The sequence below is a fragment of the Amblyomma maculatum genome, chromosome 1 (assembly GCF_055883805.1).
Source record: "Amblyomma maculatum isolate TAMU_Amacu chromosome 1, ASM5588380v1, whole genome shotgun sequence".
Classification (NCBI taxonomy): Eukaryota; Metazoa; Arthropoda; class Arachnida; order Ixodida; family Ixodidae; genus Amblyomma; species Amblyomma maculatum.
Genome location: NC_139344.1, coordinates 468,185,964 through 468,199,322, shown reverse-complemented (window position 1 = coordinate 468,199,322; position 13,359 = coordinate 468,185,964). Strand labels below are relative to the sequence as shown.

Below are 13,359 nucleotides of genomic sequence, written 5' to 3'. Positions count from 1 at the left end.
TTTTTACCCATGTCACTTTGTTGCGTAATTTTATGTGTGTATAAAATCTGGTTAAAGATGGTCATAAAATAAAAGCAGAGTGGCGCAGTGGAAGCGTGCTGGGCCCATAACCCAGAGGTCCGTGGATCGAAACCACGCTATGCTATATCTTTTTTTTTTCTTTTGAGGAAATCAGTCAATTGATTCTCAGGCAACTGTAATCGCTTTGTTGTATGCACTGAAATGCAGTTCACTTTAACTGCATGCTTTTCCAGCAGCCCGAGCTGGCGTCATTTTTACCCATGTCACTTTGTTGCGTAATTTTATGTGTGTATAAAATCTGGTTAAAGATGGTCATAAAATAAAAGCAGAGTGACGCAGTGGAAGCGTGCTGGGCCCATAACCCAGAGGTCCGTGGATCGAAACCACGCTATGCTATATCTTTTTTTATTTTCTTTTGAGGAAATCAGTCAATTGATTCTCAGGCAACTGTAATCGCTTTGTTGTATGCACTGAAATGCAGTTCACTTTAACTGCATGCTTTTCCAGCAGCCCGAGCTGGCGTCATTTTTACCCATGTCACTTTGTTGCGTAATTTTATGTGTGTATAAAATCTGGTTAAAGATGGTCATAAAATAAAAGCAGAGTGGCGCAGTGGAAGCGTGCTGGGCCCATAACCCAGTGGTTCGTAGATCGAAACCACGCTCTGCTATATCTTTTTTTTTTTCTTTTGAGGAAATTAGTCAATTGATTCTCAGGCAACTGTAATCGCTTTGTTGTCTGCACTGAAATGCAGTTCACGTTAACTGCATGCTTTTCCAGCAGCCCGAGCTGGCGTCATTTTAACCCATGTCTCTTTGTTGCGTAATTTTATGTGTGTATAAAATCTGGGTTTAAAGATGGTCGTAAAATAAAAGCAGAGTGGCGCAGTGGACAATCGATTCCACTTCCGGACGCGCTAGCGAACGGACGTGTTCATCACGAGCTCCGTAGGAGCGGCTTCAGCGGCCCACCAGGGCCGCGGTAATAGGATGTTTGACTCTGATGAATCGGAATACCAAGTGCTCCTGCCTCAGCTACCAACAGGGCGAGTTGTTTTGAATACCATTTTTTTGCATGCCGATGTGCGGGCATGGCCATACCGAGTTGAAAACTTCCGTGATGCATTGGCGAGCCTGAGTTGCTGTATGAAGTTATCGCCCTGGGGGCGTACCAGAAGAGTCATGTATGGGCAGTGACCTTCAGAAATGAAGACGGTGTGAAAAGGCTCTTGTCTAGGAAGGAGGTGACGGTGAAAGAACGCCGCTGCCTTGTGGTAGATCCTGCCAATCAAGTACTGCACATAAAATTATATTGGATGCTTCACAACGTGCCGGACGATGACATACTAGCGGCGTTTTTGCCGTATGGCTAAGTGACGAAAGTGTCCCGGGAACGGTGGCGTGTTCAAGGCGTGCATGACAAAGCATCCTCGACGCGCCTGGAGACTATTATTTTGAACACAGGTGCAGACAACATTTCAGTGCAGACAACAAAGCGATTTCAGTTGCCTGAGAATCAATTGACTGATTTCCTCAAAAGAAAAAAAATATTGCAGAGCGTGGTTTCAATCCACGGAACTCTGGGTTATGGGCTCTTTTTTTTTTCTTTATTGCCGTGAAACACAAAACAAAAATACACATGATAAAACACGTCAACTACACTTGAGCTAACGCATACGCGGCTAAAATCTTTTCAAGTGCACTAACTCATCAAAGAGACGATGCCATTGTGGCGGATCCTGCTGCATCCTGAACGTTTCGCGTACATAAACAGCACTTTCAATAAAGTTTTCACGCGCAGATCGTGTATCTATATCTGCATGATGCACCTGCATTCGTGTTTTCCGCAAACTATGGAGGCCAAGAAGCATAAAATAAATCATAAGGTGCATCATCGTTCTGCACTGGTAAGAATCTTATACCGTAAGGAGTTAATGGAAGCTCCTTTTTAATTGTCCTTTCGAGGACGTCCCATAGAAAGACAGCATCCCAACACTGTAAGAAGACGTGTTCAATTGTTTCCGGTTTTTTGCACAACAGGCAATATGTTGTCCTTGGGACGAAGATACCTTTTTCATTCAGCCAGGTTTTAAGAGGGAGCGTATTAGAGTGAAGTTTGAAAAGGAACGTTTTAGGAGATGGCCTCACGGGCATCTTCTTAACTCTTTTCAAAACGTCCTGCCCTGGGCCTCCACAGTGTAATGCCCGGTAAAAAGGCACCGGCAGCATCACGTCAATGAGATCTTTATAGTTTTTTTCTAGGAACATTGTAAAGGTAATCAAAAGAAAACCGCACTTCAAGGAGCTTGCACGAAAAAACAACCTCGCGCAGGTAGCCAGTCACAGTACCAGGCATGTTTTCACATGACACAATCCATTCAGGGAGCAGCCTCTGTAATCGCACTTGCATCACAGTTCTTAGACAGGTATCTTTTCGATCACGGAGGAACATAAATCGCGAAACCACCTGACGCAAGGACAGATGTGCAAGGCCAAGCCTGCCCCTTTTAACAGAAATAAACAAATTCGTCCGGGCGGTTTTTTTCCATGTGGATGCCCAAATAAAAACAGCAAAAACGCGGTGCTTTTTCTGAATTGAGGTTCGTGAGAAACACAACACATTTATGAGGTACCACAGCCTCGAAATAAGAAAAACATTGCAAATAGAAGCGCGCGAAAACATTGAGAGTTGCCTTCCTTGCCAGGCATCCGCTTTTTCCTTCGCTCTGGATGTTTCTTCCATCCAGTGAACGTTGGGATCTCGATAACAATCTAAAGGCACTCTTAGATAACGCGTTAATAGAGCAGACCTTCGCAGCTTACAGAAGAAATCTGGTGCCACGTCCCAATCACCGTGCCAAAACCCAGAGCTTTTCTCCCAATTGATCTTACATCCAGTTTGATCACAAAATGTTTGGACGACACCAGTGACTTCACAGATGCTCTTTCTAGTTGCACAAAAGACTGCAATGTCATCAGCATATGCTAGCCTTTTCACGTGTGCTGATTGCATCTTGAACCCTAAAATGCGATCGCTATCAATGATAGCCAAGCAAAGTGGCTCTAAATACAGTGCAAAAAGCAGGGGTGAGAGCGGGCAGCCCTGCCTTACCGATGAACGTACTGCGATGCTGTCAGTCAGTTCACCATAAACTATAATACGGGTCGTGCAGTTCGCATACGCTATTTTAACACCCTCCACTATGACATCACCAAGGTTAGAATGCTCCAAAATGGAAAACAAAATTTCGTGAGAAACACGGTCAAAGGCTTTCGCCAAATCTAACTGCATCATGGCTATCTGACACCCGAGTGCATCAACACATTCTAGTACGGTTCTTGCGACATGTATATTCGTGGCAATGGATCGACCCTTGATGCCGCACGTTTGATGAGACCGAACCAATTTTTTTATTACGCTTTCATGTATCTTCATGTACACCTTGTAGTCAACATTGGTGAGGCTAATCGTTCGATATGACCCCACCAACAGTCGTTTCTCCGGATCATCTGTCTTGGGTATTCGAACAATGTGCGATGTAGAGAAAGACAGTGGGACAGTATTACGTTCATAAGCTTCAGTGAATATACAGAGCATAAACTGAGCCGCATACTGCTGACAAGTTTTAAAGAAGGCAGCGCTTAGACCATCCGGCCCAGGGGCCTTCCCTGTTGTCAGGTCATCTATTGCAGATACTATCTCCTGCAACGTTATCGGTGTTTCTAGGCGCGCTTTACTTTCGTCATCCAGTGCAGGCATCAGTCTTAGAAAATCTGTTTGAAAGCCGCCTACAGTCTGAAGCTTAGCGCTAAGCAGTTCTTCGAAGTGCTCTGCTACCGCACGCTGAATATCTTTAGCATCTTCAGTGATATGGCCGGCATACCTTATACTCCTTATTTCTTTCTGGCAGGCGCATCTTTTCTCGTCTGCTAGCGCTCGTTTTGCTGGCACTTCTCCTGCCCAAAGTTTTTCAGCCCTTCACGTATGACAGCCGCTGTGTATCTTTCGCTGTCGATTGTTTCCAACTCAATTTTTTATCTCTCGTATTTTACTGGCGAAATGCCCTGGCACAGAACTTTCCATGCTCCAAAAAAACTGGAGTTGTACATTCAGTTCTTTTTCTTTTTCTTTCTCTTTATGCCGCACCTTACTGCTCTTTTCTATGGATTTCAATTTGACCCACTGTTTGAAGATGTCCCATTCCTCTGCAAAACTTACTGGTCGCATAGCAAGACGATTTTCAAACTCGGTCTTAACTTCCGTAAGGAACTCTTCATCGCCAAGAAGTTTGGCATTCAGTTTCCATAGGTGCCAGTTAAAGCACGATTTCTTTCCTTTGCGACCAAATACTGCACTCACGAGACAATGATCGCTGAAAGACACAGGTTTGACCTCATATGCAGTACATAGGGAAAAAAGATCTACCGAGGCATACACCCTGTCCAATCTAGCATGGCTATCTCGCTGAAAGTGCGTGAACTCTGGCTGCTTTCCAGTGGAGAACACACTACCAACATCCTCAAGGCCGTATTCATGCACAAGTGCATTCAACAGCTCAGAGATTCTGTCTCTTCGAGGTTTACACTTCGCCGCTCAGTCCACAGCTGCGCACACACAGTTGTAATCGCCAAATACAAGTAAGATTTTGTCGACCTTCAACCACAATTTAATAGACTCAAAAAACGATTCACGTTCGCATTCCGAATTGGGAGCATACACACACACAACACGCCAGCATAAATTACAGTAGGTAAAATCAGTAACCAAAAGCCGACCACTTGGACAGGCAAAAACGAACTCTACACTTACTCCCAGCGTGTTACGTATAAATAAGAGGCATCCACCCAATACACCAACAGAATGGCATACACACACATAAAAGTTTGTTTGAAAAGAAGCCACCATACGGTCAGTGCTTTCTTGGCTTGCACAGCTGCTATATCTATATCATTATCCATAAGGAGGCGACTGAGTTGGCATTGTAGCCTTCTCGCTCCCAGCCCTCTGACATTCAAAGTAGCTACGTGTAACGCCGAATTAAGCTTGAGAGTCATGTGTTAGAAAGGGATGCCCGTACCCGCATGGTGCCTACCTTCATGTTTGCGTGGCCTCCGCTTCTGAAGAACAGCGGCATATGTGTGCATGTATTGTCCTCCCAGCAGAACGTCGGGCTGCATTCAAACGAAGTCCAAGACCGTCTTTAATTTTTTTTTCCACACACCCCCCGCTTGGTTGCAAAATGTTCCTGACGCTGGTCGGTAGGCAGCCGACCCACAAATCGTTCAGAACACCACAAAACCTACGGTTTCCCCGCCTGCCGCGTGTCGGTCGAGATGTTCGGCTTTGGTCTCAAAGTTGCTCTTCGGATGCCCGCAGTTTTCGGCGGCGGCTCACCACAAACACCGCCTGGCAGCTGAGTCTCCTTGAAGCTTTCCTCGTGTGGACGTTTCGCGGCAATTAACGCCGCTGTCTCCGGCCCAACTTCCATGGCATCAGTACAAGGAGGCTCAGTACTGAGATGCTCCTCAGCGTCAGAAAACTTGATTACGTCTTCTGACACTTCCTTTGACGCGCTTTCGTTGTCCTGCTGGTCCTGCGATGGAACGTGCAAGGCGTGCCGAGTTTCATTCTTTTCACTTGAGACAGTCACCTTATGCTTAGTTAAAACCGTCATGGATGGCGCGTCCTGTTTCGTTGACGGTCCTCTAATGTCGGCCGCCTCCTCCGCATCCACCTCATCCATTATCAACTCGGACGAGTCTTCGCTGGTCCCAGGTCCGGCAATGCTTGCGTAGGTACGTGCACAATGGCTCTCTTCATGCCCGAACCGTCGACAGGTTCCGCAGCGAGGAACCCAGCACTCCTTGCGGATGTGTCCCGTACTTCGACAGCGTAGGCACAAGGGAGGTCTGCCTCCCACTGCGCCACTCTGCTTTCATTTTCTGTCCATGTTTAAACCCAGATTTTATAACCACATAAAATTACGAAACAAAGTATCATGTGTAAAAATGACGCCAGCTCGGGCTGCTGGAAAAGCATGCAATTAAAGTGAAATGCATTTCAGTGCAGACCACAAAGCGATTACAGTTGCCTGAGAATATATTGACTGATTTCCTCAAAAGATATAGCAGAGCACGGTTTCGATCCAAGGACCTCTGCGTTATGGGCCCAGCACGCTTCCACTGCGCCACTCTGCTTTCATTTTGAGTCGATCTTTAAACCCATATTTTATACACACATAAAATTACGCAACAAAGTGACATGGGTAAAAATGACGCCAGCTCGCAGACACGTTCTAGCGCATATGAACGAGGACGAGAGGGATGTAGACAACACGAGCGCTAACTTTCAATTGATGATTTATTGACACCATTGCACAATAAATACAACCTGCATCATGACGTCACCCGACATAAACGAAGACATCACGTGGCCCCGGACAAAAAATTTAACTCTTTGGCTGTCAAAGAAACAGATGGTGTGCTGACACAAGTGCGCTGACGTCTTGTGTCAGCGGGATACCCTACCAGCCTCATTGTATCTGTTTCTGAAGGGATGCTAGGAAAAACAAAGAGAAAACAAAGACTGAGCGAAGCAAATGAAAAAAGGACAGTGGTAATTCCCTATTTGCATAACACCTCGCATCGCCTAAAAAAGATAGCGAAACGCAGCAACGTCAGAGTGGTGCTATCGGTTCCCGAGAAGCTAGGAAGACTTGTGAGAATGACCAACCCTTTTTCAAGGCCAAAACAGCAGTGCACAATTAGGCATCGAGAACCCTTTGTAGCTTGTTCGTCCGGGGTGGTGTATGAGATTCCCCTGTCACGTGGCTCGAGGTACATCGGCTAAACTGGCCGATGTGTCATGATAGATTATAGGAGCACAGGAGGAACGTGGGCAACTACAGGGATGGTAATCTATCTGTGCATTGTCACGATTTTACTGAAAAGAACAATAAATCGTGCAAACCATTTTTAACGCGTGCAAGATTGTAGCCAAACATGTGTGTAAAGATGTCAGGGAAGTAATCGAGACCGATCTGATTATAAAAGCGGGTGCATCTTGTGTCAGCACACCATCTGTTTCTTTGACAGCCAGAGTTAAATTTTTTGTCCGGGGCCACGTGATGTCGGCGTTTATGTCGGGTGACGTCATGATGCAGGTTGTATTTATTGTGCAATGGTGACAATAAATCATCAGTTGAAAGTTAGCGCTCGTGTTGTCTACATCTCTCTCGTCCTCGTTCATATGCGCTAGAATGCGTCTGCAATGCACACTCGCCCAACAATCTGTGCTCCTGACGCCAGCTCGGGCTGCTGGAAAAGCATGCAGTTAAAGTGAAATGCATTTCAGTGCAGACAACAAAGCGATTACAGTTGCCTGAGAATCAATTGACTGATTTCCTCAAAAGAAAAAAAAAAGATATAACAGAGCGTGGTTTCGATCCACGGACCTCTGGGTTATGGGCCCAGCACGCTTCCACTGCGCCACTCGGTTTTTTTTTTATTATCGCCTGGCTTTGACACAAATACACCGCACTGGAACTCAAAACAACAGGAACAAAGGAATATTATATGTACACAAAGGTAGTTAGCGTTGCCTAATACCCACTAAGGGGCAGGCATTGTCATGTTAAAATTCCTTGAGCACCGTCAAAGGTTCTAGCTTTGACAGCCACTCAGGAGCACATGGTTGCAATTTAAGCACGTCGAGCCATCGCTGCACACTTTGACGGAAATACATGCGGGATGGCCGTGCATCTGGATCGCAGTGATAACCAGCCATTCGTGCGCGCCATATACTGTGGAGGCGCATTAACATAACCTGGTCTAACGGCATATCGTGGTGGTTATCCAATGGCGAATACCTAATGCCATGGGAATCAAGTGGCAACTGTTTTTTTATTGTCCTTTGCAGAACATCCCACAAATATACCTTCTCCCAGCAATGCAAAAACACGTGATCTTTTGTCTCTGGCTGTTTGCAGATGAAACATTGGGCCCCCCACGGTAGGAACGTACCCTTTTCCTCCATAAATGATTTTACACACAAAGTACCGGTATGTAGCATAAAGAAAAACGTTTTAGCTCCCGGAGCAACTTGCATTTTCTTTACGCGTTTTAATACATTACTTCCTGTGCCTCCATAGTATAAAGCTCGGTATAAGGGCACCGGGAACACCACTTCACAAACATCCTTGTATAATGTTCTCCTGTTAATATTACTTAAATACTCTTTCGAAAAACGTGCGCTTAAGAATTTCATGCTCAAAACAATTTCCCTAAAGAATCCAAAAAGAGAACCCGGCATACATTGAGTATAAACTACGAAATCAGGCAACGCTCGACCAAGTATTTGTTGACACACTGTGCGCAGGAATGGATCGCTGGCATCCCTAAAAAACATAAACCGGTTGACAATCTGTCGCACAAACAAATGACCCAGACCAAGCCCCCCATGCTTCACCTGCCGGAACAAATTTGTCCGACTGCACCTCTCCCAACTCGAGGCCCAAACAAACACCGCAAAAACTCGATGCAATTTTTGCACATTTACACGGGAGCAATGCAACACTTGCATAACATACCATAACTTACTAATTAAAAACAGGTTGCAAACTGCGGCTCTTGCAAATATTGATAATTGAGCGCTTTTCCATTTCTCCGCTTTTTCACTGGTTTCTTTGACTTGCTCTAGCCAATATGGCTCGCTTTCCTTGTAAAATTTCAAGGGCACACCCAAGTACTTTGCAGGCGTTGTAACCCACGACACATTAGCGAAAGTGTCGGGGGTCAGCTGCCATTCTCCGTGCCAAAATCCCAGGCACTTACCCCAGTTAACTTTACTCCCTGTGACTTTGCTAAAATGTTTTACCACATCCACTGTCCTCTTTATACTCTCCTTATTTACACAAAAAACCGCAACGTCATCTGCGTAAGCCAGCAATTTCACTTCTGACTCCTGCAGTCGAAAACCATCAATGTCATTGTTTTGTAGGATGCTTAAACATAAAGTTTCAATATAAATGTCGAACAAAAGAGGGTTTAGGGGGCAACCCTGGCGCACCGAACGTCGTACGTTGATGGGGGCCCCCAGTGACTTATTGACAATCAATCTCGTAGCGCAGTTACGGTACGCCGAAGCCACTCCCTCTCGAATAACAGAGCCGACATTAACATAGTCTAATATACTGAACAGAACAGTATGTGCCGCAGAATCAAAAGCTTTCTCCAAGTCCAACTGCAGTAACGCAACACATGCATGAGTTGCATCGCAGCATTCGAGCAGACTTCTCGCTTTGTGAATGTTCTGAAAGATAGATCGCCCTTTGATACCGCACGTTTGGTGAGGGCCCACTAGTTCGCATATATCCGTTTGTAGTCTGCCAGCAAGCACCTTCATATAAATCTTGTAATCAACGTTTGTCAGAGCAATGGGCCTGTAAGACGACAACTGCCTAAGCTTATCTGCAACACAGCGAAGCGCTCAAATTCACAAAGGACGAGGAGGTAACAGGACAATAGCGGTTGGTTGGTCAGGTTCTGGTTGGTCAGTTTTCGGAATAAGTACTGTGTGCGACGATCCGAAAGACGCAGGCAGTGCCTTCAGTTCATACGCTTCATTAAATAAGGCACTCAACAAAGGAGATAGCTGTTCCTTGAACGCTTTATAAAAAGCCGCACTCAGGCCATCAGGCCCGGGCGATTTCCCTGGGTTTAAATTTTCTATTGCCTGCTGCACTTCTTTTTCGCTTATTGGCCGCTCCAGTCTTTCTTTTTGTTCCTCGTCAATTTTTGGCATCGCGTAAAGAAAGGATTCTTTAAAATGGTCCAAATAAACTTCTCGGGACGAAAACAGATCTTCATAATACTCCCGGAAAGCTTTCGCGATTCCTTCGTTATCGGTTTCTGTGCGTCCTGCCCAATCTACCTCTGCCACGTGATTTCGGCTTGCATTTGCTTTTTCTATTCCCAACGATCTTTTTGTCGGCGTCTCATCCATGGCCAATTTTTCCGCTCTCGCACGCACCAGTGCTCCGCGATAATGGTCTTCGTCATTCAGTTAAAGTCTTTGTTTTATTTTTCTAACGTCGTCCATGTATAACCCTGGCGTGTTACACTCCAGGGCTAACAATGTATCTTGCAAAGATCTTAAATGCATTTCATTTTGTTTTTCTTGAAACCGTATGCAGCTGGCCTTTTCTATAGCTTTGATTTTAATTTGTTGCTTACACAGTTCCCATTCTTGACCCAGTTCGTGGGTGTCCTCCTGACAAATCTTACCAATTTCTTCTTCTACTATTCTGGTGAATTGCTCGTCGTTCAGCAGTTTATTATTTAACTTCCACAATTCCAAATTAAAACCGCTACCTCTCTTTCTTGTTCCAATTGTACACTGAACCATGCAGTGATCTGAGTACGTTACCGCCAAAACATAATAATCCTGGCATTTTGGAGCCAGTTCTGCGCACACATAAATCCTGTCAAGGCGGGCGTGGCTAGCACCCTGAAAATGAGTATACTGAACCCGTCGCTCGCTCGTGAGACACTCTGCAATGTCCACCAGTGCAAACTCGTCAATCAAGCGCGAAAGTACCTCTGTGCTACGATCCCTAAATGTACGATGGCTAGTTTTGTCACCGGAGCTCAGTACACAATTGAAATCTCCCAGAAAGACAAGTTGCTTATCCGTGTTTAAATACTCCTCAACAAAATCAAACAAAGCAGCCCTCTCATCAACTACCGTAGGTGCATATATACAAACAGCACGCCACTCAGCCGAGCAAAAACTAAAATCGAGGACCACACCCCGACCCGACTGAAAAGAAGCATGCGACCGCACTACGAGAGCCGGCAACTTCTTCACAAACAGGACGCATCCAGCAGAAGTACCGACTGCATGGCTGACAACTGCGTAAAACCGCGACGTGAAACGTTGCATCATGCTCTCGGTCTCTTGTTCACCCTCGACTTTTGTCTCTTGAACTCCAAGTATATCAATGTCATTTTCATTTAAAAGGCGCAGGACCTGGCTCTGCTTCCTTTTCGCTGCTAGACCTCTAACGTTAAGGGTCGCAATCTTTAGTGACAGTACATAAGCCATTTTCTTAGAGTGAAAAGAGGCCAAGAGCATGGTGCTTACCTTTCACGTCTAGCATGGCGCTAGACGCTTTCGTTGACGCCAGAGCCATGAGGTTGAACTGGCAGACCTTGTGACAGGGGCGGCTTTTCGGCAGCTCTCCTGTCCGTCGAGACATTCGGTCTTGGTTTGAAGGTCGCCCTCCTCCCTATTGGCGTTTTTATCGGCGGCTCGTCGTTGCTAGCTGCCTCTGCCTCATTCGTCTCACTGGCGCTCCCGTCGTGGGCACGCTTCGCAGGGCCCTGGACGTTGGTCGCTCGGCCGCTGCTCCCTTCGAGGGTCCCCCGTCTGCCCGCAGCCTCCGGAAGTTCAATTTTTGAGCTCTCGGCATCGCTCACCCTTTCTTCCTCCGACGGTCCGTTTCTTGGCAGTGCCATTTCCCTGTCTGGTCCACCGAGCATCTCGTCCCCACCCCCCGGGGGCACCAACATGCCTGCCGCTGCTGTTAGCTTTTCAGCTTCTCCGACCCCTTTTGCGGCCTCCTCCGTCTCTGCGACATCCATTTGGTGCTCCGTCATGTCCGCCCTCGCTGTTGGTGCAGCAGCCACTGCATACGTTCGTACGCAATCTTCCTCGGATTGGCCGAAACGCTTACATCTCGAACACCGCGGAATCTTACATTCCCGGCGCACATGACTGGTCCCGCGGCGGCGCAGGCACTGAATTGGCCGCCCAGGCACCACAACAAGGGCCAACTCCCCTGCTACTCTTATCTGGTGAGGCAGGTCTTCTATCCTCATCCTAGGCTTCAACTTCAGAAGCACGGTTCTCGTTGTTGAGCCCTTTTCGTGCACGCCCTGTACTCGCTACCGCTCACGGGCCACTTCGGTCACCTCACCGAAAGCCGCAAAAGCAGTTCGGATATCCTCATCCGCCTCGCCGTGCAACATCCAGTGGAGCCGTAGCTTCACCTGTTGGTCCTCCGGGTCAATGAAGATACACCGTCGACCTTTCACTTGAAGCTCCTTGAAGGCTAGCAGCCGCTTGGTTGCTTCCATGCTGTTCAAAGTCACCGCCCAGACATGGTTTATTTGGTAAGCCCCCCAAGGCCACCACGCCTGGGAGCGTACCAATCTTGGCCAGGGCGTCCCGGAAATCTTCAACCCTGAAGGGTCGCACTCGTACGTTGCCGTGCAAAAAAACTGTGTTGAAAACAACACGTCCGGTGGGCAGATGCGGCAAAATAATCTGATATTCCTTGTCGTCGTTTCCGTAAGCCTGTTACCGCGGCAGCCTCGGCCGCGATCGCCGCTCCGCCGGAGCTCATGATTCACCGAACGTACACGCCGGTGGCCGGAAGTAGAATGTACTGCGCCACTCTGCTTTAAATTTATGACCACCTTTATACCCAGATTTTATACACACATAAAATTACGCAACAAAGAGACATGGGTAAAAACGAAGCCAGCTCGGGCTGCTGGAAAAGCATGCAGTGAAAGTGAAATGCATTTCAGGGCAGACAACAAAGCGATTACAGTTGACTGAGGATCAATTGACTGATTTCCTCAAAAGAAAAAAAAATATAGCACCGCGTGGTTTCGGTCAACGGACCTCTGGGTTATGGGCCCAGCACGCTTCCACTGCGCCACTCTGCTTTCATTTTATGACCATCTTTAAACCCAGATTTTAAACACACATAAAATTACGCAACAAAGAGACATGGGTAAAAATGACGCCAGCTCGGGCTGCTGGAAAAGCACGCAGTTAAAGTGAAATGCATTTCACTGCAGACAAGAAAGCGATTACAGTTGCCTGAGAATCATTGACTGATTTCCTCAAAAGAAAAAAAAAAGATATAGCAGAGCGTGGTTTTGATCCACGGACCTCTGGGTTATGGGCCCAGCACGCTTCCACTGCGCCACTCTGCTTTTATTTTATGACCTTCTTTAAATCCGGATTTTATACACACATAACATAACGCAACAAAAAGACATGGGTAAAAATGACGCCAGCTCGGGCTGCTGGAAAAGCATGCAGTTGAAGTGAAATGCATTTCAGTGCAGACAACAAAGCGATTACAGTTGCCTGAGAATCATTGACTGATTTCCTCAAAAGAAAAAAAATATATATAGCAGAGCGTGGTTTCGATCCACGGACCTGTGGGTTGTGGGCCCAGCACGCTTCCACTGCGCCACTCTGCTTTTTTTTGTTTATTTACCTGTTCATTCAGACAAAGGAAATACATTGTAATAAAAAAGC

At 46.5% G+C, this 13,359-nt stretch overlaps 1 non-coding gene across 1 annotated transcript; it reads right to left on the bottom strand.

Annotated features, from left to right (window-relative positions):
* Positions 1-12,956: 12,956 nt before the first annotated feature.
* TRNAM-CAU (transfer RNA methionine (anticodon CAU)) lies at positions 12,957-13,028 on the bottom strand. The gene has a single exon. It is a non-coding gene; the product is annotated as a tRNA-Met (tRNA).
* Positions 13,029-13,359: the final 331 nt, after the last annotated feature.